The 25,506-nt window shown below is 43.7% G+C and overlaps 1 long non-coding RNA gene across 1 annotated transcript; it reads left to right on the forward strand.

The window, feature by feature from the left end:
- The first annotated feature begins 14,135 nt into the window (after positions 1-14,135).
- On the forward strand, positions 14,136-18,357 carry LOC137327180 (uncharacterized). Its single transcript, XR_010964384.1, has 2 exons — positions 14,136-14,351; positions 17,650-18,357. It is a non-coding gene; the product is annotated as an uncharacterized lncRNA (long non-coding RNA).
- Positions 18,358-25,506: the final 7,149 nt, after the last annotated feature.

The following is a 25,506-nucleotide window of genomic DNA, read 5'->3' on the forward strand; positions in this document are numbered from 1 at the left end:
AGCGCCTCCTGCACTGTATGCAGGTGGGCGATATGTTGGTGGTGCAGGTGACCTCCTCTGCCACCTCGAGCCAGGCCTTCCTGGTGGCAGAGGCAGGCCGCTTCCTCCCGCCCGCTGGGGGGAAGATCTCTGTCCTCCCTCTCCTCCTCACCCCATCTAATGATACCTGGAGTGAGGCATCATTAAACTGGGAGCTGCCTTCCCCCTGGGCTGCTCCATGCTGTAATTTTTTCTATTTGTTGCAGCATCTGTCAGTGGAGGACTGCCCCTTTAAATAGAGCTCCTCCAGCTGACAGACCTTACTGCGCATGCGCAGCCCGCCCAACGCGCAGATCAGCAGTGGGGAACCCGGAAGACCAGGTAAGTGGATCCAATTAGGCTGCGATTGCGCGGGGGACAGACTGATTTACCCACGCGCCCAATAGCCCCCCCGCCGTGAACCCGCAGCCCTGCTAACATCGAGCCCATTGTCCTTAAACTCAAGTCCTCATGAAGTTCATATGGTGTAGCTGAGAGTGGCCACTAGGGATCAGCAAACCACAGTTAGATTCTCACACCAGCATTAGAGACCAGGAAAAACACTCAAGACATACACTTAGAGACCAGGAAAAACGCAGATGTTTTCAATTAAAGACCAGGAAAAACACACAAACATTCAATTAGAGACCAGGAAAAACACAGACATTCAATTAGAGACCAGGAAAAACACCCAGACATTCAATTAGAGACCAGGAAAAACACAGACATTCAATTAGAGACCAGGAAAAACACCCAGACATTCAATTAGAGACCAGGAAAAACACCCAGACATTCAATTAGAGATCAGGAAAAAACACAGACATTCAATTAGAGACCAGGAAAAATACCCAGACATTCAATTAGAGACCAGGAAAAACACAGACATTCAATTAGAGACCAGCAAAAACACCCAGACATTCAATTAGAAACCAGGAAAAACACAGACATTCAATTAGAGACCAGGAAAAACACCCAGACATTCAATTAGAGACCAGGAAAAACACAGACATTCAATTAGAGACCAGGAAAAACACCCAGACATTCAATTAGAGACCAGGAAAAACACAGACATTCAATTAGAGACCAAGAAAAACACCCAGACATTCAATTAGAGACCAGGAAAAACACAGACATTCAATTAGAAATCAGGAAAAACCCAGACATTCAATTAGAGACCAGGAAAAACACAGACATTCAATTAGAGACCAGGAAAAACACCCAGACATTCAATTAGAGACCAGGAAAAACACAGACATTCAATTAGAAACCAGGAAAAACACAGACATTCAATTAGAGACCAGGAAAAACACAGACATTCAATTAGAAACCAGGAAAAACACCCAGACATTCAATTAGAGACCAGGAAAAACACAGACATTCAATTAGAGACCAGGAAAAACACCCAGACATTCAATTAAAGACCAGGAAAAACCCAGACATTCAATTAGAGATCAGGAAAAACACCCAGACATTCAATTAGAGACCAGGAAAATACCCAGACATTCAATTAGAGATCAGGAAAAACACCCAGACATTCAATTAGAAACCAGGAAAAACAGACATTCAATTAGAAACCAGGAAAAACACCCAGACATTCAATTAAAGACCAGGAAAAACACCCAGACATTCAATTAGAGACCAGGAAAAACACAGACATTCAATTAGAAACCAGGAAAAACACAGACATTCAATTAAAGACCAGGAAAAACACCCAGACATTCAATTAGAGACCAGGAAAAACACCCAGACATTCAATTAGAGACCAGGAAAAACACCCAGACATTCAATTAGAAACCAGGAAAAACACCCAGACATTCAATTAGAAACCATCATACTATTATCACGATTAGAGACCAGGAAAAAGACTTATTTTATTGAAATGAGGCATTTTTTTTTCCAAATAGATCTTGCAATGGCTCAACTTGATCACTCAAGGACATGTGATGAATGAAGGATATAACTCAACATATTGTCAGGAAAGTTCTTGATATAAACGATAGATTGCAGGCAGTAATCCCTGCTCTTTGAATTGTCCACAACTAGAACACTCAAAAATATGGAGCTAGCCAATTATCTGCTCAGAATCCAGAGATAGAAACAGGACTGTATGAATTGGAGGACACATTGCCTGTTCTGACTAAGATTAGCTGTACTTTTCTAGTTGAACATAACAGGAAATTTCCAGTGACATGTCAATAAATGGGTGAAGTACCTTGGTGACCCCTTTTTGGAGCTTGTACATAGAGAATGCTGTAATATAATGAGCTTAAATATCAAAAATAAAAACAGCTAGTGCTTAATATGCACAGCTGGTCAATGGGAATCTGAAAGAAAGCGATAAATCCGGCTTCTTCATCGCCCTTAGGTTATACTCCATGTGGTGTCAATCACAAGCAGCGTGAGACGGCCTCCTAGAGGAGGTTGCATATTGCCGTGTTCTGGGGGTCAATTTTAACCCCACCCATCCAGAAATCGGGCAGGTGGACAGTTAAAAACACCTTGCACTCACCCTACCCTACCCGAAACCCACTTTGGATTAAAATCAACTTCTTGGAGTCAAATTTGGACTTAACCCTGGAGATATAAGAGCTCATTTCATGAAATTGTGCTCCCAGCATGGAGTCTTGCCTTGCGGAAGCCCGTATCAGGAATTTGGCTGGACGCTCATCACGATTTTCCATGCATTCATCTTAAAGGATCGTAATTCATGGGAGGCACTTATGAATTCCCAATATGTACCTCTGGTAGGCTATGCTCTACACCGGGAGTGTAATTTTGTAAAATTACTTCTGAACTGGCACCTTAGCATTGCTGCAAAGTGGAAACCTTATCACTACAATGCAAAAGTGGCACTACAACTGCATCCTAAGAAGTGCCTGTACAGTGGGAAACCCCTGAATTTGTTTTGATTTCATACCTTAGATTGGTGTATAGTTTGGTCAGCTGATGAGCATAATATTTTTAATACAGAGTTCACTTGGTTAAGGCAGGCAGAGTTGACAATCCCTTTATGAGCAGCCTTCTTTACTAATTATTTCTCCAAGATGGTCCATTCTGCATGATTTGAATGATCACAATTTGCTATTGCCTGTGATGGTAGGATGCTTTGCTGTTTGATCCATTCTTTCAGTGGAAGAAATATGGCTTTGAACTACATTAGAATAGCTAATAAAGCAGTTACTCCATTTGACAGTGGTACCACTCGAGTGGTCAGCACAGAAGTATATTGCCTGCTTGCACTATACTCAATTCAGAGCTCTACACATGATATTTAAAGCGCATCATCAGGCTCCAACTGCTAGTGACATTTTTAGAAAGAAAGACGTGCATTTCTTGATCTCAGGATGTTCTAAAGCGCGTCACAGCCAATGAAGTACTTTTGAAGTGAAGTCACTGTTGCAATGTAGGAAACGCAACAGCCAATTTGCACACAGCAAGCTCCCACAAACAACAATGAAATAAATTACCAGATGTTCTCTTTTTAGGTGTTGCTTGAGGAATAAATATTGGCGAGGGCAAATCAAAATGTGAGCAGAGCAGAGGACACTGCCTGGAAGTAAACTACAGAAATGGCACCATTTATTAAACAGGGTCAAGTTCAAACTGGTCCAGTGATCAGGAATGATTGTTTCAAATATTTCACAGTTGGGAGGGGTCATATGATGGTGAAATAAATGTTAATGAAGTATGTCTAAATTCAGGGCTTGATCAGAATAACATTAGTATTTCAGCACTTGTATTATCTGGTGTGAATTACTGAGTGAGGGGACATCTTGTGCTGTTTCATAATATGCTTCTCTCAATTAATCAGTGGCTAACAGACCTGAGCCAGTCTCCACAGTTAGCAGCAGACTGAGTCATCAACAAAGCTCACAACCCCTGCAGTGCAGGACTGCTAACAGTTCACAGTGCAGCCAGCTAGTGCTACACTTGTTTTAAATACAGAAACCGGCATAGTGTGAGAATAAGCTGACCAATTATATAGTCTCTTTTTCTCCCATCTCTTTGTTAGACTGTCCTGTGTTCTACTGGGAACAGGAAATTATAAGTTGATCATCAAATAAGAAAGCATAGAAAAAGAAAAGGACATTCAGTCTGTTAACTCTGATCTCTGCACAGTAAAGGCATTTGGCCGGTTAAGCCTGATCCCTCCATAGGCTTCCTTCATTCTTCCGCTATTGCAATCTATATTACCATATCTCTTATGCCATACTGATTCAACAACACCCACTCCAAAACTAGTATACATTATTATTCTACCTGACGTAGAAATTCAATCTCTCCCACATGATTCAAGATTGTAAACCAACTGAATTATTGCCTTTAATAGCTTCGCCAATGGCTCAGTGGGTAAAGGATATCCCTGGTTTAACACTAAGCCATAGGATATCCCTGGTGTAATGCTAAACCATAGGATATCCATGGTGTGATGCTAAACCAGAAGGTTATCCCGGATGTAACACTAATGGAGATGGATATCCTTGGTGTATCACTACGACACTAGTTAACTTCTCATCACAAGAACTTCTTTTAAAAAGAATGTCTCAACACTAACCTTAACACTTGCCCTAGCCAAAACCCTAACCCTATCCCTGGTCTAGCCCTAACTCTTTTTAACTCTAAATGTAACCCCAACCCCAACGCAAACCTTAACCTTGCCCTAGCCCTAACTCTATCAGTATCCATAATCCCAATGCTAACCCTAATCCTAATCCTAGCCCTAAACCTATCCAAGTTAGTCCAGTTAATCTATTTGGGTGGGTAAGTGCATAAATCAAGGCTTTTGAAAGATGGAGCCTCACTATCAGTAAACAGATGTTTTCACCATCAATCCCCATTTCAAAGAAAGAGTCTCTTCATCAGGAACCCTTTTAAAGAGCAATTTTCACCATTAAGAACCCTTTTTACAAAGGAGGTTTTACCATCTGTACCCATTTCAAAGAAAGAGTCTCATCACAAGAAACTCTTTTAAAAAGAAAGTCTCACCATTGATCCTTTCTGAAGTAAATGATACGAGATATTACTAAAAATTCAAAGAAAGGCAAAAATATCAAATCAAAAGGAGAGAAATTCAGTAGCAAGGGGAGAAGGCATATTAATCATCGTTCACAGTGTGGGGTGGGTGAAGAAACTGGTCAGCAGACACTCCCCAAACTCTACATTGTAAATCGTTCAAACCTTTTTAGGGGCTGAGCATTTTATCTCTTCAACTAAGGCCCTGAGCCTTTAGAGGTTTAGCCTGGTATAACTGGAGTACATACACATATACAATTATCCCTGACTATTGTATTTTCCACACATTTAAAACTAGGCATTGGCAGCACAAGGAAGGAGGCCAATATATTAGCAGATAGGGATCTAAAAGGGACCTTCATGGAAAACAATGAATCTAAAAGGAATCCTAATGGAAGGCAATGAGTGGGATTGGGTCAATAGCTGCCTCAAGTTTAGACTTTAACTTCAGTGCCATTGTCCAGATACACTGGATCAGGGCAGAGGTCCAAAATATATGAACAAGATCACTGCCTTTCGTGGAATTTTAATCTGTCATTCTTGTAACCCCATTGCTAATGAACTGGTTAATAATTCATCTCTGGACCCTTGTCACATCTTGGTCACATTTTCCTATTTGTCTAAATATTACCCCATTTCTCCATTGTGGTCAGGTGGCCAATATTTGCCTTCCCCTCTTCCCCACTCCCAGGCTGTAAAGCAGCCCAGTACTCACAAGGCCCATAGATGGGAAATCAGCACAGGGACATGAAAATAACATGAACTCAGAGGTAAATATGTTAAAAGTACTCCAATGTCAACACCATCTAGAAGATATTCTCAAGAGTTGCATCCAAAGCACTATATAGGTTTTTCCGAGCAACCCTGGTCTTACTTTACATTCTGTAAGAAAAAAAGACTTGCATTTATACAGCATCTTTCATGACCTCAGTGCTTTACAGCCAATGAAGTACTTTTGAAATGTGGTCACTGTTGTAATGTAGGAAACGTGGCTGCCAATTTGCATACAACAAGTTCCCACAAACAGCGATGAGATAATGACCAGATAATCTGTTTCAGGTGTTGTTTGAGGGCTAAATATTGGCCAAGACAGTGGAGAGAACTCCACTGCTCTTCGAAATAGTACCATGTGATCTCTTACGTCTACCTGAGAAGAAAGACGGGACCTCAGTTTAACTTATTATCCGAAAGACGGCACCTCTGACAGTGCAGCGCTCCCTCAGTACTGCACTCGAGTGTGAGCCTAGATTTTGTGCTCAAGTCTCAGGGATGGGATTTGAATCCACAACCTTCTGACTCAGAGGCAAAAGTCCCACCACTGAGCCATGGCTAAGGCCACATACCAACTTATATTTCTTATAAGTTGGTATTTCTTATAAGTTGGTGTTTATCATCTGTCAAAGCTATTGAATGTGTAATATTAAAAAACAGCATACCTAACAATTGATTCTCACCTCTTGAAATGACAATTGTCTCCCCGCATTGCAATAGTGCATGTCATGCATGAGAGAGTGCAGCTCTAAGTCAGTTAACTAAACTGCATGAAATAAGTCCAGGCTGCAAATCCTCAAAACAATGTGGAAAATGTTGGTCACAGTCACATCCTTTAATGAGCTGGGTAATAATTCATGCCTGTATCATTGTCACTTCTAGTGCTGGTGACCTACAGGATGCCACAGACTGGTTATAATCAATCAGAATAACCACTTGTTAGAACAAAAAGGGCATTGGAAAGGCTGGGACTGATATGATAAATACTCATTCTGCACAACACATTTACACCTTGTAAATGGAACCTTAATGGAGTTCCTGAGAATTGAATTAATCTGCTGAGATTTGTGTTTGGACATTGTTCAGCTGGGCACTGACTGGCAGGAAGCACAAACCAAAGTGCCCACAAATCATTGCAGTTTCAAAGCTGCCATTCTGTATGTTCCATAATGGAGGAGGGTTAAACGATAACTGGCTCTTCACTGAGTTGTGTGAAATGTTAATGATTCCAAAAATTGTTTGATAGAAACACTGTGGAGTAAGGAGGGGAGGGGGAAGAGGGAGATAAGTGCAAGAAAGATGTCACCTGTGTATCTCCCCATTCACCACTGTTCGGAACATCTGCTCTGGGCTGGAGAGGAACTTGCAGTGGGAGGGGGAGGATCCAGTTGCCGTGGTCCACGTAGGTACCAATGACATAGGTAGGACGAGGGAAGAGGTTCTGCTTAGGGAGTATGAGCAGCTAGGGGCTAAATTAAAAAACAGAACCTCAAAGGTAATATCTGGATTATTACCTGAGCCACGAGCAAATTGGCATAGGGTAAATAAGATTAGAGAGTTAAGTTCGTGGCTCAAAGATTAGTGTGGGAGAAATGGATTTTGATTCATGGGGCACTGGAACCAGTGCTGGGGAAAGTGGGAGCTGCATCATTGGGACGGCCTTCATCTGAACCGTGCTGGGGCCAGCGTTCTGGCGAATCATATAACTAGGGTGGTAGAGAGGGCTTTAAACTAAATAATGGGGGCGAGGGATCAAGTAAGGGAAGATGTGATAAATTAAAGAAAGAAGAAAAGACAAGACAGCAAGGTAGCAAAAAGGGAAATGATGATCAGAGAGTGGCAGGAAGGGACAGAGCATGCAAACTTAAGAGTGCGCCAGCAGATAAGACTAGAGGTTGCAAAAATAGTAAAAAGACAGCACTAAAAGCTTTGTATCTGAATGCGCATAGCATTCGTAATAATATGGATGAATTGACAGCTCAAATAGAAATAAATATGTATGATCTGATAGCTATTACAGAGACATGGCTGCAAGATGTCAATGGCTGGAACCTGAATATTCAAGGGTGCTTGACATTTCGGAAGGACAGGAAGCTAGGAAAAGTTGGAGGGGTAGCTCTGTTAATTAAGGATGACATGAGAGGAGACAATAGAGAGAAATGACCTTAGTTCTAAAGACCAAGATGTAGAATCAGTTTGGGTAGAGATAAGAAATAGTAAAGGTAAGAAGTCGCTTGTGGGAGTAGTTTATAGGCCCTCTAACAGTAACCACACTGTAGGACAAGGTATACAGGAAGAAATAATGGGGGCTTGTGAGAAAGGAACAGCGATAATCATGGGTGATTTTAATCTACATATAGATTGGAAGAATCTGATTGGCAAAGGTAGCCTGGAAGGTGAGTTCATAGAGTGCTTTCGGGACAGTTTCTTACAGCAGCACGTTCTAGAGCCAACCAAAGAGAGCAGGCTATTCTAGATCTGGTAATGTGTAATGAGACAGGATTAATTAATGACCTCATTGTAAAGGAGCCTCTAGGTAGCAGTGATCACAATATGATTGAATTTCGCATTCAGTTTGAGGGAGAGAAGAGTAAGTCTAAGACTAGTGTTTTAAACTTAAATAAGGGCAATTATGAGGGCATGAAGACAGAGCTGGCTAAAGTGAACTGGGAAATTAGGTTAAGGGATAGGTCAGTAGAGATGCAGTGACAGACATTTAATGAGATATTTCATAACACTCAGCAAATATACATTCCAATGAGAAAGAAAGACTCTAGGGGAAGGATGTACCATCCGTGGCTAACTAAGGAAGTTAAAGATAGTATCAAATTGAAAGAAAAAGCATACAATTCCGCGAAGATTAGTGGCAGGTCAGAAGATTGGTTGGAATACAAAAAACAGCAAAAAATGACTAAAAGAATAATGAGGGAGAAATTAGAGTACGAGAGAAAGCTAGCTAGAAATATAAAAACAGTTAGTAAGAGTTTCTACAGGTATTTAAAAAGGAAAAGAGTAAGTAAAGTGAGCATTGGTCCTCTAGAGAGTGAGTCTGGGGAATTAATAATGGAGAATAAGGAAATAGTGGATGAATTGAACAGATATTTTGCATCCGTCTTAACTGAAGAGGATACAAATAACATGCCAGAAATAATTGTGAATCAAGAGGTGAAAGGGAGAGAGGAACTTAAAACATTTACAATCACCAGGGAAAGGGTTCTGAAAAAAATATTAGAACTAAAAGCTGACAAGTCCCTAGGTCCTGATGGACTTCATCCTAGGGTCTTAAAAGAAGTGGCTACAGAGATAGTAGATGCATTGGTATTAATTTTCCAAAATTCCTTACATTCTGGAAGGGTCCCATCAGATTGGAAAATAGCAAAGGTAATTCCTCTATTCAAGAAAGGAGGGAAACAGAAAGCAGGAAACTACAGGCCAGTTAGCGAAAATGCTAGAATCTATTATAAAGGAGGTTATAGCAGGGTACTTAGAAAATCTCAATGCAATCAGGCAGAGTCAACACGGCTTTGTGAACAGGAAATCGTGTTTGACTAATTTATTAGAGTTCTTTGAGGAAGTAACAAGCAACGTGGATAAAGGGGATCCTATGGATGTGGTGTACTTGGATTTACAGAAGGCATTTGACAAGGTGCCACATCAAAGGCTACTACACAAAATAAGAGCTCATGGAGTAGGGGGTAACATATTAGCATGGATAACGGATTGGTTCGCCAACAGGAAACAGAGAATCGGTATAAATGGATCATTTTCAGGTTGGCAAGATGTAACGAGTGGAGTGCCACAGGGATCAGTGCTTGGGCCTCAACTATTTACAATCTATATCAATGACTTGGATGAAGGGACTGAATGTATGGTTGCTAAATTTGCTGATGACACAAAGGTAGGTAGGAAAGTAAGTTGTGAAGAGGACGTAAGGGGCTCAATTTTAGGGGGCAATTGCGGGTGCATTGGGAGCGGGGGGGGGGGGGGGCTCCAAAAATCGCGGAAATCCTGTTTGGGTTCGGAAGCCGGCTCCAAACAGCGATTAAAGCCGGTGGGATGACAGTTAAAGAGCCAAATGTACTTCATTGAGGTACTTAAGGCACTTTACCTGTGATAGATGAAGTAAGTGTAAAGATTTTTAACTTACTTGGGCGGCTTGCCCACCGCTTCTGATTCACGCCTGGTGAAACCAGGGCCGGATCAGGGAAAAACAAACAAAATAAAGTACATCAAAAACCATAGCAGGAAGTTAAAACACAAAATCAACCGACCTTTGCACCCTGCTCCGATGTCCGATGTCTCCCTCTCCGATCTTCCACTCTTCACCCCCCCGGTGTCCTCCCGCTGTCCCCCTCTTCACCACCACCCCCCCGGTGTCCTCCCAATGTCCCCCTCTTCACCCCCCCCACCCCGATGTCCTCCCAATCTTCCCCTCACCCCCCCCCCCCCGATCTTCCATTCTCCCTCTGGATCTTCCACTTCCCCCCCCCCCCACCCAGTCTTCCATTCCAGCTCCAGATGACGTCTCGCTCTCTCTCTTTCTCTCTCCCCGCCCTCGCATTGCAGCCAGCCTGAGAATCAGCACCTTCACCCCCCTGCTGCCAACCTGCCACCATTGCTAAATCAACCCCCAGGAGTCTGCAAAGGGATATAGATAGGTCAATTGAGTAGGCAAAGATTTAGCAGATAGAGTATAATGTGGGAAAATGTGAACTTGTCCGCTTTGGTGGGAGGAATAGAAAAACAGTATATTATTTAAATGGAGAGAGATTGCAGAACTCTGAGGTACAGAGGGATCTGGGTGTCCTAGTACATGAATCACAAAAAGTTAGTATGCAGGTACAGCAAGAGATTAGGAAGGCAAATGGAATGTTGTCATTTATTGCAAGGGGAATGGAATATAAAAGTAGAGATGTTTTACTACAGTTGTACGGGGCATTGGTGAGACCATATCTAGAATACTGTGTGCAGTTTTGGTCTCCTTATTTAAGAAAGCTCATAATTGCTTTAGAGCGGTTCAGAGAAGGTTCACTTGTCCGATTCCTGGGATGAGGGGGTTATCTTATGAGGAAAGGTTGGACAAGTTGGGCCTGTATACATTGAAGTTTAGAAGAATGAGAGGCGATCTTATTGAAACATATAAAATCCTGACGGGACTTGAAGGGATAGATGCTGAGAGGATGTTTCCCCTTGTGGGAGAGACTAGAACTAGGGGACACAGTTTAAAAATAAGGGGTCTCCCATTTGAACCGGAGATGAGGAGAATTTTTTTCTCTCAGAGGGTCGTGAGTCTGTGGAACTCCCTTCCCCAGAGAACGGTGGAGGCAGGGTCATTGAGTATTTTTAAGGCTGAGTTAGATAGATTCCTGATTAACAAGGGAGTCAAAGGTTATAGTAGGTAGATGAGAAAGTAGGGTTGAGGTCACAATCAGATCAGTCATGATCTTATCAAATGGCAGAGCAGGCTCGAGGGGCTGAATGACCTACTCCTGCTCTTAATTCGTATGTTCGTATGTTATATCATACTCAGAATGGAGGAGGGGAGATGTCTGTTAAATTCTAGATGTCTATTAATAGCTACTTATTTGCCTGAATCGTTTTGAAACAATGGCCCGTGAAGTAACATACCACAGTATTTCATTCCCAGAGTACGTTTTAGCTATTGGAGGCAATATTGACTTAATAGTGTGAAATTGCCTGATGCAGCAATTGTGTGGAAACCACTGAAACCAGAAGAGATGACGGCATCTTGGGCAATTAAGCAGCTTAGTCAGGTTAGTCAGCCGACTTCATTTTATACCTATTTATAAACAAAAATATTACACCTAGAGTGGGTCATTTTTCTTCAAATTTTGTGTTTGCCAGTTACCCTATTATTTGATATTTGTATCTGTTTGTCCAGCTTTCTCTTCCACTCTCTACTGAAAGAGAGAAGTTGCATTTATATAGAGCCTTTCATGTACTTAGCTCATCCCAAAGTGCTTCACAGCAAATGAGGTACTTTTGAAGTGCAGTCACTGCAGCAAACACAGCAGTTAATTTATGCTCAGCAAGGTCCCCCACACAGCAATGAGATAATTGGTCAGTTAGCTGAGCCAGGACACCAGGAGAACTCCTCTGCTCTTCTTTGAATAGTGTCATGGGATCTTTTACATTCACTTAAACAAGCAGATAGGACTTCGGTTTAACATCTCATCCAAAAGACAGCACCTCTGATAATGCAGTACTCTCTCAAAACTGCACCGGAGTGTCAGTCTTGATTTATGTGTTCCAGTCCTGGGGTGTGACTTGTATCTGAAATCTTCTGACTCAGAATCAATAGTGACACTGCTGAGCAGATGATTGTTGGGTTACAGGTCTATGGGCACTGGCAGCCATCTGGTATCTCGCCTAATGGCCATTCTTCCCGTGTGAGTCCAAACAACACTCAGAGTTGAGCCCAATTCTGTCCTTTGATGTACACACATAATTCTTTTCCAGCAGATGTTACTAAACAACATTCAGGTGTGGGAACCTTGGTTGATTTTTCTTCTCCTTAGCCCTGGAACACTGAGGCCAATTGTAGCACTTCACCACCGTTCCAACTGAGATCAGCTAACTTCTCACAGACCAAGGATCAAACCGATCTGTGCAGCTCAGTACCTCAACACATGATGCCATTGCCCAATGAGCCATTGGTGAGAAGATATTGAGGTATCTTTCATTAAAAAAATATAAATTTAGCTTCCAGCAAGGTGTTAGGATATTTTTTAATCTCTGAAGTATGTGTTCCAACTATCTTCAGTTGCTTCATCAATGACCTTCCCTCCATCATAAGGAAAGAAGTGGAGATGTTCACTGATGATTGCACAGTGTTCAGTTCCATTTGCAACCCCTCAGATAATGAAGCATTCCATTTCCGCATGTAGCACGGCCAGGCTTGGGCTGATAAGTGGCAAATAACATTCGCGCCAGACAAGTGCCAAGCATTGACCATCTCCAACAAGAGAGAAACTAACCATCTCCCATTATCATCGCCGAATCCCTCACCATCATCATCCTGGGGGTCACCATTGACCAGAAACTTAACTGGACCAGCCACAAAAATGCCGTGGCTACTACAATAGGTCAGAGGCTGGGTATATTGCGGCGAGTAGCTTACCTACTGACTCCCAATACCTTTCTATCATCTACAAGGCACAAGTCAGGAGTGTGATGGAATACTCTCCACTTGCCTGGATGAGTGCAACTCCAACAACACTCAAGAAGCTCAACATCATCCAGGACAAAGCATCTCGCTTGATCAGCACCCCATCCACCAGCATAAACATCCACTCCCTCCACCATCAGTGTACAGTGGCTGCGGTACTATATAGTGTGTACAATCTACAGGATGCACTGCAGCTACTCACCAAAGCTTCTTCGGCAGCACCTCCCAAACCTGCAACCTCCACCACCTAGAAGGACAAGGGCAGCAGGCACATGGGAAAACCACCACCTCCAAGATGCCCTCCATATCACACACCATCCCAACTTGGACATACATCGCCGTTCCTTCATCGTCACTGGGTGGAAATCTTGGTACTCTCTACTAACAGCATACGGACTACAGCGGTTCAAGAAGACGGCCCAATACCATCTTTTCAATTACAGCCAGGGACGGGAAATAAACACCGGTATTGCCAGCCATATCCATGTCCTGAGAATGAATTTTTAAAAATGAGATATTCACCAGGCAGGCGATTTATTATTATCATTTCATCTTTTACATTTGATGATTGCAGTTCTTTGTCTTTTTTTTGCTACGGTCTCAGTGATAACACCAAGATCGACTTATGTTTGCTTTGTGCTCAGGTGCTGCATTTTGTTTTCTTACAAGACAGACCGAAAGATGGAATTTCATGGTTGTTTTCTCATTAAAATTGACAGATATTTGGGGGGAAAATGGGAACAAATCTGAATGATAATATGTATGTAATTCATTGATGAACCTGCTGTATTGGTAATTGCAGCATTTACAAAATAAGACAGCACACTTGTGGCAACCTCTCAGAGTGCATTTGGTATTCCATCTGTTATGTGATCGCCCTGCCACCAGAGGACTGCATTGCAGCATGTGAATGCAGCAGACTGCGGCTGAATCACATGACAGGCTGGTTAATATTCTGTAGCCTTGCTTCTAATACACCTTTTGAACTGCTTGAGGTGACATCAGTCTGGTCTCGTTGGCCCTGGTGCATGTTGATACTATGCCCGAAAACAAACACTGACAGACAGGTTAAAGAGCACCGAACCACTTGTGAAACTGGTACACATCTGATTTGCTAGATTACGTAGCACAGGGTGGAGTAAAATAGAACGCGGAGGTACTGTAGCTTCCCTACTGAAAGTATGTCCATAATTTAAACATTTTCTTTCCTTTCGTTCAGCTTTGAAAATCAACATTATGCACAGAAACCTTACACCAGAACAGAACTTGGCCTGACTTCCTCATTAAATGCTTTGTAGTAGTTTAACATGGCTGCTGACAAAGTGAGGACAAGAAGGACACAACTGGGATTGTATCTGCTGTGAGTCTCACAACATATTGGTTTCTGAAAGTTTATATGACCACTAATGTGCAGTAAACAATGACAGGCAGCAGTGGAGGCACCAGTTAGAAAATATAAGCTGATGAAGGCATAATGTTGGCTCGTTTGTTGAGCTACAAAAGATTTGTAAAAGTTTTGCATTCTTTCTAAGGGTGGCCGTGGTTTCCTGTGAAACGGGCTTATATCTGCATTGTCTAATGTTATTTGGCCCTATTTTCTAAATTTTGTGATAGCTGTTTGTATTGACAATGTTTTATGTTAGCTCATTAGACATTTGACAAGTTTATATATGTAGCAGAGTTCAGGCTGAAAAAGGAGCACAGCAACAGATGTTTATAACCTGTGACACATGGGGGCACAGCAACAGATGTTTATATCCTGTGACACATGGGGGCACAGGAACAGATGTTTATAACCTGTGACACATGGGGGCACAGGAACAGATGTTTATAACCTGTGACACATGGGGGCACAGGAACAGATGTTTATAACCTGTGACACATGGGGGCACAGCAACAGATGTTTATAACCTGTGACACATGGGGGCACAGCAACAGATGTTTATAACCTGTGACACATGGGGGCACAGCAACAGATGTTTATAACTTGTGACACATGGGAGCACAGGAACAGATGTTTATAACTTGTGACACATGGGAGCACAGCAACAGATGTTTATAACCTGTGACACATGGGGGCACAGCAACAGATGTTTATAACTTGTGACACATGGGAGCACGGCAACAGATGTTTATAACCTGTGACACATGGGGGCACAGGAACAGATGTTTATAACCTATGACATGTGGGGCACAACAACAGATGTTCATAACTTGTGACACGTGGGGGCACAGGAACAGATGTTTATAACCTATGACATGTGGGGCACAGCAACAGATGTTATAACCTGTGACACGTGGAGGCACAGGAACAGATGTTTATAACCTGTGACACGTGGAGGCACAGGAACAGATGTTTATAACCTGTGACATATGGGGGCACAGCAACATATGTTTATAACCTGTGACACATGGGGGCACAGGAACAGATGTTTATAACCTATGACATGTGGGGGCACAGGAAGATATGTTTATAACCTGTGACACATGGGGCACAGGAACAGATGTTTATAACCTATGACATGTGGGGCACAGCAACAGATGTTTATAACCTGTGAAACATGGGGCACAGCACAGGAACAGATGTTTATAACCTGTGACACATGGGGCACAGGAACAGATGTTTATAACTTGTGACACATGGGGCACAGCAACAGATGTTTATAACCTATGACACATGGGGCACAGGGACAGATATTTATAACCTGTGACACATGGGGGCACAGGAACAGATGTTTATAACCTGTGACACATGTGGGGACAGGAACAGATGTTTATAACCTATGACATGTGGGGCACAGCAACAGATGTTTATAACCTGTGACACATGGGGGCACAGCAACAGATGTTTATAACCTGTGACACATGGGGGCACAGGAACAGATGTTCATAACCTGTGACACATGGGGGCATAGCAACAGATGTTGATAACCTGTGACAGATGGGGGCACAGCAACAGATGTTTATAGCGTTTGACACATGGGGGCACAGGAGCAGATGTTTATAACCTTTGTCACATGCATGTGTGCGTGTAAGTGTTTGCGTGTGTGTGTGTGTGTGTGTGTGTGTGTGTTGAATGAATACAGTATCAGGCTTGGCTGTGATGCTCATGACCAGTGTCTGGGCTCCATGTGAAGAAAGATTACCGAGATCAGAAGACAAGGGATTTAAATTGGATGAGTTGGGGAACAGGGAGCCGATGTAGCTCAGCAAAAAAGGGGTGATGGGGAATGGGACTAAGTGTGGGGCAGTTGTAACTTATGGAGGATGGAAGGCCAGCAAGGAGGACATTGGAATAATCAGGTCTTGAGATGACAAAAGCATGGATAAGGGTTTTAATGGTAGGGGACTGAGATAAGTGAGGAGAAGGGACATATTCTGGAGATGGAAGAAAGTAGACTTAGCGATGGAGAGGATGTGGGGTGCGAAGTATATTTTTGGGTGGAATGCAATGGCAAGGTTGTGTATGGTTTCCTTCAGCCTGAGTATCTGGGGAGGAGGATGGTAACAGTGGCAAGGGAGCAGAGTTTATGACGACCACCAAGAATGATGGCTACGATCTTTCCAATGTTCAGCTGCAGCACATAGTGACTCACCCAAGACCTTATATCAGGCGAGCAGATTGATAGCATGGAAATGGGGATGGGGCTAAGAAAAATGGTGGAGAAATAGAGCTGGGTGTCATTGGTGTACATGTGAAAACGTACACTGTGACTACATAAGAATATAAGAACATAAGAAATAGGAGCAGGAGTAGGCCATACAGCCCCATGAGCCTGCTGGTTATTCAATAAGATTATGGCTGATCTTTGACCTCAGCTCCACTTTCCCGCCTGGTCCCATATCCTTTGATTCCCTTAGAATCCAAAAATCTATCGCTCTCAGCCTTGAATGTACTCAATGACTGAGTATCCACAGCCCTCTGGGGTAGAGAATTCCAAAGATTTACAACCCCCTGAGTGAAGAAATTTCTCCTCATCTCAGTCCTAAATTGCTGACCCCTTATCCTGAGACTATCCCCCCTAGTTCTAGACTCTCCAGCCAGGGGAAACAACCTCTCAGCATCTACCCTGTCAAGCCCTCTCAGAATCTTATATGTTTCAATGAGATCACCTCTCATTCTTCTAAACTCCAGAGAGTATAGGCCCATTCTACTCAATCTCTCCTCATAGGACAACCGTCTCATCCCAGAAATCAATCTAGTGAACCTTCATTGCACCGCCTCTAAGGCAACTATGTCCTTCCTTAGGTTAGGAGACCAAGACTGTACACGGTACACCAGGTGTGGTCTCACCAAAGTGCTGTATAATTGCCTTTGTCGTCCAGTACTTCCCCGGAGCGGAGAAACTACGCCATGTTCTCCGCAGCCTTCAACATGTCATCAATGACGACGAACACCTCGCTATGGCCATCCCCACACCTCCACTACTCGCCTTTAAACAGCCACCCAACCTCAAACAGACCATCGTTCGCAGCAAATTACCTAGCTTTCAAGAGAACAGCGTCCACGACACCACACAACCCTGCCACGGTAACCTCTGCAAGACATGCCAGATCATCGACACAGATACCACCATCACACGAGAGGACACCACCCACCAGGTGCATGGTTCATACTCCTGTGACTCGGCCAACGTTGTCTACCTCATACGTTGCAGGAAAGGATGCCCCGGAGCATGGTACATTGGCGAGACCATGCAGACGCTGCGACAACGGATGAACGGACACCGCGCAACAATCACCAAACAGGAGGGTTCCCTCCCAGTCGGGGAACACTTCAGCAGTCAAGGACATTCAGCCACGGACCTTCGGGTAAGCGTACTCCAAGGCGGCCTTCGAGACACACGACAACGCAAAATCGTCGAGCAGAAATTGATAGCCAAGTTCCGCACCCATGAGGACGGCCTCAACCGGGATCTTGGGTTCATGTCACGCTACACGTTACCCCACCAGCGAACAAATGTTATCTGTTTTTAATATAACGGGTCAGTTGCTGTCTTTTCTATGTTTCTTCCTCTCTATCTCTGTTTTTTTTTGGTGATTTGTATATTCGGAGACCTTGCAGGTAACACCTGTCTGTCTGCACACTGATTGCCTTGGCAACGGGCAGTTGAAAAAACTGTCTGTAATCACCAAGCATTGTTCTGTGATTTATAAATGCGATTTCATTTCGAGGATTTCATTTCCAACAACGTTCACCTGAGGAAGGAGGAAGCCTCCGAAAGCTTGTGAATTTAAAATAAAATTGCTGGACTATAACTTGGTGTTGTAAAATTGTTTACAACTGTATAATTGCAGCAAGACTTCCTTACTCTTGTACTCCAACCCCCTTGTAATAAAGGCCAACATACCATTTGCCTTCCTAATTGCTTGCTGTACCTGCATTTTAACTTTCTATGTTTCGTGTACAAGGACACCCAAATCCTTCTGAACACCAACATTTAATAGTTTCTCATCATTTAAAAAATATTCTATTTTTCTATTCTTCCTACCAAAGTGAATAACCTCACATTTCCCCACTCCATCTGCCACCATCTTGCCCACTCACTTAATCTGTCTATACCCCTTTGCAGACTCTTTGTGTCCTCCTCACAGCTTACTTTCCCACCTAGCTTTATATCATTAGCAAACTTGGATACATTACACTCGGTCCCTTTATCTGAGTCATTAATATAGATTGTAAATAGCTGAGACCCAAGTACTGATCCTTCTGGCACCCCAGTAGTTACAGCCTGTTAACATGAAAATGACCCGTTTATTCCTACTCTCTGTTTTCTGTCCATTAACCAATCCTCTATCCAAGCTAATATATTACCCCCAATCCCATGAGCCCTTATCTTGTGTAACAACCTTTTCTGTAGCACCTTATCGAATGCCTTTTGAAAATCCAAAGATACAACATCCACTAGTTCCTTCTTATCCATCCTGCTAATTATATCCTCCAAAAACTGTAATTGATTTGTCAAACACAATTTCCCTTTCATAAAACCATGTTGACTCTGCCTAATCATATTATGATTTTCTAAGCGCTCCATTACCACTTCCTTAATAATAGACTGTGCATGACATTGTCAAGGAAGAGAGGGGGCATGAGGGGAGGTGATTCTACAGGAGGGAGGAGCAACTATTGCTGGAGATGCGCTGGCTTTGTCTGGACAGGTGGAGATGGAACCACACAAGGACAGTTCCATGGAGCTGGACAATTTAAGAGAGCCAGTGAAGGAGGATGACATGGTCAACTGTGTCAAATGCTGCAGAGGAGGACATGGAGGGAATTTGTACCATGGCGACAGTAAATTCAGTTGGTAAATATCTTGCTCAGTGTGGAACATACAAATCAGGAAACACCGAGTTTGATCCTTCTTCAATGCTGAGTTGGCTGATCTTACCTAAGGCTCTGCAGGGATGCTTCAATTAGCCTCGCTGCTTCTAGGCTAGCGAGGGGAAAAATTCAGCCAGAATTCCTGCGCCTAATCAATATTCAGTACCTTTACATATATGGAAATAAGGCAAGGTCAAGATAAGGTGTAACCTTACACATCAAGAATGGCCAATTAAGCAAAGTAGTGGAGGCCACCCCTGGGACCGTATTTCAGTGAGTCAGAACCTTCAACACAGAGGGGTAGAAAAGAATCAGTATATTTAGCATATATTAAATATCAAATGCTGCAGTGGATGTTAAGAGCTCTATTGTGATGATAAGTTCATAAATTACAAACTTCTACCTTGTGATTGATGCCATCAGATCCTCAATTGAATTTTGTAGCTCTGCACAGTATCTATTACCAATACTCCATATATTATCTCTGTGATTTGTTTTGATAGTGGCCATTGCTGCCAACTCTTAGGAATCTGTAGAATTCCGAAAGATCAGCAGATGTTTTTGTATTTGAATATTTTTGAACTATTGTGATCAATATGATGGGATTCTTTCTTTCTTTCTTCCTCACTTTCTTTCTATCTTTCTTTTTCTTTCTTTTCCATTGGCTTGCAGAGTTATCTGGGAAGGGATGGGAAGAATATCAGCTTTTAGTAACTTGTCTGCTGCTACAGGTTCCTTTAGTGAGTCAAGCTGCTTAATCTATCATCATTGACTAAATACACAATGGTAAAATACATTAAAAATTTATTAAAAATTGTTGAGCATCACATTTAGCTGCCTGATACTGAATTGAGCCAATCTGATTAGTTAGTGCACATGTGAATCGAAATGATCATTTCCTTAGTGTTGAGCATGCATTATTTGTGCACTAATTGACAGTTCTTTTCGGATTGTACTATAATGGAAGATTAATTCCTGCTTTGGGAGCACATCAAAGGTTGTTTACTAAGGCAGTAGTTCCCCATTTTACTGCTGCCTGGCTAACTCCCATCTCAAACTGTTGCTACAGTAGAGGCTGCAGACGGCTACATTTCAGTGCCAGGTATCAGCTACAAGGGTGGAGATTGCTTTAATATGCAAAATATTGAGAATTGGAATGGGTTCAATGATGACAACGAGCCAGCTGTGGATCTTACAATGCAGCAAGGAATACTTGGTATCAGCCACTCATACAGGATTCCTTCCTATAACTTCCAGATCTGCCATAAGAACAAACCCATCCAACCTCCGATGACTCTAGCCTTTATTAATATCATGATCTCTTTCAGTTCCCTGTCGTGTGTGACAGATCAGAGATTCAGCCATGATGGTTCCTACTTCTTAAAGGAGAGTCTGATCAGTGGTTACATCAAGTAGCTGCCTGCAAGCAGGGATTTCACTGTTTGTTTCATGGTGTCTTTAGGGTTCACTATTACAGCTGTTTACATCCTTTCAAAGCTGTATTTCATCTGCTATCTGTGGTCGTTGGCTGGGAGAACAGTTATTGAGCTCTCCCTAAATAGGTCCTAAGGGTATTCTGTGGCCAAAAATCTATTGCCTTTGCACTGGACTCCCTATGTAACTTCAAGAATCTGCCAAAACAACGCAAACTTAGCTGAGATCCAGATACACCAGGTCCCGGTCTTGCAATGGAGTTCCCTATTGTTCTTGCCAGCCACTATAAGGCCAATGATATAAGGGGAGAGAACCTGGAGGAAGCTCCTTAAGCTGGGAGTTCCCATATCCCGGCCCTCAGTTAGGACTCACTGTATTCTGATGGAGATGTGCCCTCAACTCACTAAAGGCCTGGTCCTTGCGGCCCCTTTCTCTGATCCCTTAAACTTTGGTGGGGTCAGCAGCAGAGGCCAATGGCAGGCACATCCTGGTACTTCAGCTGCATTGCGCTCCCCCTGGATTATTGGAACCTTTGCTGATCATCTCTTTCTAACTACTTGTTCTAGAGGAGGAACAGCAGGATCAGAGGAGATATGCAGTACAGACTGGCTGAGGCGTCCAAGATTGCAGCCTGTTGTGACTCACACTATCTTGACTGGCAGAGGGCCATTGCAATGGAACAGGTGGAGAAGAAGAGGACCCCAGAAGAGGACCCCAGCCATCAGCCACCTGATGCAAGCACCTTGTGTTGACTATGTGCTTGGTATTTATTCCTTACCAAATTTCATGGATGAACTGGGGTTAGTTGAACTCTCTGGTAAATTCCCGATTCCATGGAGAAACTTTGCATCGTGGATGTTTGCCCAAAGTAAAAGTGGAACACTACAGAGAATGGCAAAAACTTTGATACACTTTATTGTCTTGCAACAGATTTGTTAAGTAAGACATTATGATTTAACTATTTGCTGCAGTTTGACTCTTGCACCACTTAATCTTATTTCTTAATAAATCTGATTCGTAATTTGTAATCTGAAATATAAGGTGAGTCAGGGCGCTATCTGTCCACCAGTCAGCGAGATCAGGGATATGCAGAGATATCTCATACCATTCCCAGTGTATACCACATCAGTAAAATGGTTCATTGTTCATCTTTTGCCCTCCTAACCCAAATTACTTTGCACATGAGGTCAGAACAGGAACCCTGACTGATTTTCCCTTCCCTAATTAAGGGTGCTGCAGCCTATTTTAGCTTGGCTAAAATCAACTAATTAACAAAGACCAGGGATTGAATTGAGGCCTTTTCCTGGTCTGTATGGTTCAGAGACAGAGGCCTAAATTTTAACCTGGAAGAATGGGTGGGTTGGGGGCGGAGGGGCGGGGGGTTAGTGAAAATTTTAAAAATCTAAAACCCGACCCGAACTCGCCTCCAATTCGCCCACTTCCGGTTTTAACGGAGACGGGATGAGGGGCAGGTGACCAACCTGCTCTTAGAAGGCTTTTGAGGAGGCTGCACGGCTCCATTTTCACAGCTTTTTTATTTTTAACCCCTGGGGGCCTGGATTCCCAGGCCTTCTACTTCATACCACGTGAGAGGAGGCAAGAAGGCCCGAAACAGCAGTAAGTGCCTTTATCGCACTGCTTGTGGTCCCAGAGGAGCAGGAGTGCTTCCCCCAGGTCTAACAAGCCTACCTGCAGCGACCCCCCCTTCCCACAACATGATCTCCAACCCCCCACGATCTCCGACCCCCCCCGATGATCCCCGACCCTCCTGATGACTCCTGACCCCCAACCCCCCAATGACTCCGATGGCCTCCGACCCCCTCGATGACTCCCGACCCCCGACCCCCCCGATGACGTCCGACCCCGACCCCCCCCAGGACCCCGATGACTCCCGATGACCCCCGACCCCTGATGACCCCCTCACCAACCCCGCCCCCCCATGTCCGACCCCTCCCCGCCCTCCCCATCTATGACATACCCTCTTGCATCTGCTTTCTCCCTCTTCTCCCATCCGACTGATGGCCAGCCTGTCAATCAATCAAAATCTTAAGGATGTCTGCGAAACCTCTAGTTCCAGGTTTCCCGTCAGGAATTCCACTCCCCTCACCGTCTTCCCGGCTCCGTGTTAAAACTTAGGCCAGAGATCTTATCTCAGTCATTGGAGCCACAACTAAGGAGCGCTAAGTGTATCATTTGGATTTAACTCCCGTTCTACCAAGTTAAAACTTCCCTCTTGAGTGCCCATTTCAAACTTTAGCCACATCAAACGCAGCTGCTGTGTTACAGCCTGCACCCCTTAGCTCTGTCTGCATTTTTGGACTTTTCCTCAGCATTTAGAGAGGCATCTTCATGAAAAAAGTTTGCCAACCTTTTTTTTGTTTCTTAGCTCAGTTGGTAAGTGTACAACGGAGCCTTATAGACCAAAAGGTTTTCGGGGTTGCTTCTTGGTGCTTTGAAATCCATCATTCGTGGTTTATATTTGGTATCAAAAGTAACACGCGGATCTTCTAGCTCTTCTCCTTTTCCTAGCACTTTTTGACAAAGGTGGTGTTTTAAATTATTCTTGCATGTTACTAGACTGTTATTCAGCTTGCCAAATATGGGAATTGGCCCGAAGATGCAAATTAGTGCAGGAGACATTTGCTTCAATTCTCAGAGGAAAAGGGGAATTTTGTGATAAGATTTGAGTGCAATGTTCTTTCACACTGTGTTCCACTATTTTAGGCGAAATAAAACCCAATGCTTCTGAAGAGATTTTAAAACCCTCTAAACTATACCTGCTAAAGGTAGTTACGCTGCACAATTCATAGTGGTGCAGGAAAGGTGCTTTATACTGTGCTTGTGCCAGTTTTACACTGAAATGGAACAGTGCTGCTGCGGGTGAATGTATCTTGGATTTATGTTGGAATGTTTTATTATACAGGGCTTTAACTCAAAACTTTTGAATTTATTCTGGTATTAAGTCTCTAATGTAACTGGGGTAAAATAATTTGATTTATGTTCTTCAGTGAATTGTTTGCTCATGGGTGTGAGAGACAGCAGTGCTGCAAAATGGAATACATTCCTCCTTTTTGAACGCAGAGTCTACATTGAACACTCCCAGGTCAGGTACAGCATGAACAGATGGAGAACAAAGTTCACTCTGTTGACTCCCAATAACGGGGGAGAAAAATTGGATCGGGCCTATTTTCGAGCGTGGGTAGCGCGATCTGCTTTTAACCCACGCCCAATGGCCCCTGCGCAGGCATGGTGAGACTTTCGTCGGGCCTGAGGACTTACCTTCAAGCAGTGTTGGAAATCAGCGTGGACACGAGGATTCAATGCAATTCACACTTTCCAGAAGCAGAGGGATCCCCAATCTCTTAAAGGGAGGATGTCTCTTAAAATCTCTTAAAGGTAGCCGGTACCTGTTATTTGCTGAATATAACAGTCAGCTGTCTGCATGGAGTCTGAACGGAGATCAGACATCACACACGTAAAACACAGATGCAGGTCCCGCCTCTATGTTTACAAACTGATGAGTTATGTTAAAACATTGAATAAAGGTTGCACACTACTAAATCCCACATCCTCCAATCTGCATGCCAGACCTCACCAATCTGCCGATCTGAGTTTGTACCAGGCCTGTGAGAGTGCGTGCACCAAGGTTCACTGATGATGCACTGGAGACCTTGGTGTAAGAGGTGGACAGAAGGAGGGACATCCTATATCCGCAGGGGGCAAGAGGCCCTCCACACATATGGGGCTCAATTTTATAGGGAAATTGCAGGTGCGTTGGGGGCAGGGGTGCTCCGAAAATTGGGGAAATCCCGTTCGGGTTTGGAGCACGGTTCCAACCTGCTCACTTCCGGGTTCCCCATTGACACATCTGGATGCGCGCGGGCCTCCCGAATGCGGAAGTCCCACCAGCAATTAAAGCCGGCGGGATGATACTTTACATAGTTGTTCAGGTACTTTAAGTACTTGAGGTACTTAATTTTCTCCTGATTTTGGCAGGGGTGTGATTGTGAAGCATCCTCAGCATGTTTCCCGTGCTGTGGGAAACACTCCATGTTGCAACAGATGTGTTTCAGCCAGAAGCCAGTGGGAGATTCAAATGCTTAATTGACAGATGAGGATAATAGGTCACTTATTGCAGCAGGGCACTCTGTTCTGTTAGACAAAGTTTTGGCTGCAAGATCTTTGTGTTTGCAATCAAAATTCTTACTTTCCACTCAAAATTCTGCTGTTCAAACATATTTAACTACTTTGCGCACCCCTCAAACTCACACCGTCAGGATGGGGGGGGGGCGCATGGCTGCATTCACTACTATATCAGAGGACGAGCAACATCTCCAGCCTCACCAGGCACGCTGTCCACCTCCTCCACCTAGAGCTCCACAACACGGTGCTGAACCATAGGCACCTACACAAGAGCACAGAGGACAACAACAGAGAGAGCGACGCCGCAGGAGGCACTACCCTCGCAACAGGGTCTACAAACCGAGGCTCAGCTTCCTGGACCTCTCTGAGGATCAGTGCAAATGAAGGCTCAGAGTCAGTCATCAGGTAGTCACAGACATCTGCAGCCGTCATCATGCCGAGCTGCTCCCAGCTGGGCCGAGCAGCATCTCCTTTCCTGTCGCTGTCAAAGTCACCACTGCCCTCAACTTCCTCGCCTCCGGATCCTTCCAGGGTGCCACCGGGGACATCGCCGGGGTCTCTCAGTCGTCCGCACACAAGTGCATAAGGCAGGTCACTGACGGCTTTTTTCGTAGGG

The sequence above is a fragment of the Heptranchias perlo genome, chromosome 11 (assembly GCF_035084215.1).
Source record: "Heptranchias perlo isolate sHepPer1 chromosome 11, sHepPer1.hap1, whole genome shotgun sequence".
Taxonomy (NCBI): domain Eukaryota; kingdom Metazoa; phylum Chordata; class Chondrichthyes; order Hexanchiformes; family Hexanchidae; genus Heptranchias; species Heptranchias perlo.